This window comes from Xenopus tropicalis, chromosome 7, assembly GCF_000004195.4.
Source record: "Xenopus tropicalis strain Nigerian chromosome 7, UCB_Xtro_10.0, whole genome shotgun sequence".
Taxonomy (NCBI): Eukaryota; Metazoa; Chordata; class Amphibia; order Anura; family Pipidae; genus Xenopus; species Xenopus tropicalis.
In genome coordinates, this window is record NC_030683.2 from 2,493,081 (window position 1) to 2,495,580 (window position 2,500).

The following is a 2,500-nucleotide window of genomic DNA, read 5'->3' on the forward strand; positions in this document are numbered from 1 at the left end:
TCTCAAGGGTTGTAGCGCCAATAAACATGCTCCACGTGCTGGATATATTGACAGTAGTACGCTAACTTTTATCCCATAAAGATATAACTTAACCCCGTGCTATGCATGTGGGCAGAAACACCTCGTATTTGAGTGGTTATATATCATATACCCATTAGGATGTCTAACTATTCCTGGTTTTTGTTGTATTATCCTGTAATTAATATAGAGACATGCACATTCATAGGATCTAAACCACCTCTCCAGTTATTAAGTGACGAGACAAGTTACGTTATTCCCATTACTGTGGAATGGCCAGCAACACTTCCATAAAATGAGGGGAGTACTATTATTATAGCTATAGAAATTGATTTTTAGCAGACAAGTTATAGAGATCCCAAATTTTTCGGGAAAAGTCCCCTGTAATGGAAACTTCACCCAATTGATTTAAAAACAAACCAAGGTCCCACCACTGCCAGTCCCCTCCCTCTCACGAGCATTCTAGGATAAACAGTCCAATTACCCTGTAACCTGGTTTACAGGTTCCGACTGTGGATGTGTACTAGCTGTCCTCCGGATTCAAGGAGACCAAATCTGATATATGCTTTCCCTGTTTAAAAAATTTATAGTCCTACTAGACATAAGTCATACCTCTCGTGCAATCGCAGCCAGCTTGGCTCACTCAAACTAACTGTGTTGCCCCTAGCAGCGCTTTCTGTGGGCCGAAGCATATTTTGCTCTGCACTGATGCTGCCTGTGCATTGAGAGAACACAAGTGGAAGCTCGTCAACAATTCAAATTAACATAAAAAGCGCAATAAGGGCTATGTCCTGCCAACCATAATCTCATAATCAATTACCGTTTGGGTATCAAATATAGGGTGACATGGTTGTTACTCTAATAGGTACAGAGAAAAGCGGAATCAATTTAACCATAAGAAATAAACCCAATAGGGCTGTTCTAAGGCCCAATAAAGTACCACAGCGGGTTCAAGATGGTCGCGCCGGAGGTAAATCACGGGTAATATGTATATCTTAGCTCGGCATTCAAGTATGCTGAAGGGAGCTGTGTTATAACTCGATGACACGAGAGAAAAGGCAATGATAATTTATATCATATTGAAAACACAAAATAAAAGTCTCTGCTTCCTCCGCCCCAATCATTATGGTCGAGTGAACGGGTTGGTAAGTTATATCTTTCAGGTTGGATGCAGAGTACACAAGGAGGTTTACTGTTTTTATTGAAAATTAGCAGAGAAAAGGGGTAGGAATCACCCATTTTCTAAAACCCATTAAATGCTCACAAAAATAGGCGTCCTGTTCCCTCCTCCCCGAATAGAAGGACCACCGACGGTACCTGCCCAGCAATTTAAACCGCACCGAAAAGGCATAAACAATTAAGTATAAATATAATTAATAACTAATATTCCAGGTGTCCAATTCAGGTCTATCTTATGTGAAGTACTGGTTTCTCTATTATGTCTGCATTACCAGAGAAAAGGGAATCATTTAACCATTAAAAACCAATAGGGCTGTTCTGTCGGCCCAATAAGGTGGTAATAAGTAGATAAAATATCTTTTCACGTGAAGATCGTCAGCTCACAGAAGTACTGTTCCCGTTTAATTATTACCACGAGGAAAAAGGTAAGTGCAGTATATGTAACTCACTTAAGTCCTAGACCTAAAACCCAACTAATGACGACATGTCGCTCCTGCGCCCTGTCCCCCCCAATAAGAGGACAATTGATGGTAATTACATCTTTACGTTCATAAGGATTCCAAGGTGAAAGCAGATATTGATAACAGAAGGCAAGAAAGGATAGTCCACCCAGGATCTTTTTTGTAAAAATGTACGGCTACATTGTTGTGGGGCTTTATAATTGGGAATGGAAGAAGTAGTTAAGCCCAGAAAGACCTCGTTGAACTACTTCATGGGGAGTAGTGTCCCATTTACATGAATAATTGAACTTTTAATTTGGTATATAAATGAGCTTTCCATATAGAATAAAATTAACCCACATACTGTAATAGTAAATCATTATAATTAAATAAAGCGTTCTCTTAGCACTCTATACATATCCTCCAATATGATTTGATTAAACTAAGTTAAATCGGTCTGTGTCCCTTGTTGGCCCACATGCCACAAAGTTCACTCTCAGTCGATATTTAATCCTCTCAGCGAACCTTTGTGAAAACTGTCATCTTAAATTGCTAGTGAACTGGGGTGTGATAGGGCAAACCTTGGCCCAATGAAATACCCGGCTGTCTGGAAACTATGTTGGGCCAAACTCGATTATAAAAGGAAATCAAGGTCCTGAGTGTCTGCGAAAGAGGCACAAGAGCGTGATCTAGGACTGACGCGATTGACCACTAATAAGTCCCAAGCGTGCCTAAGACATTAGTTATTCTCCCTCAAGCTATTCATGCTTTTCAATGTTGCACATAAAGCAAACAAACCAATGTCTGGTAGAGAGATATTGCTGGGGGGGCTGTTTTGTGCCTGGGTACTGGAATGCCAGGGG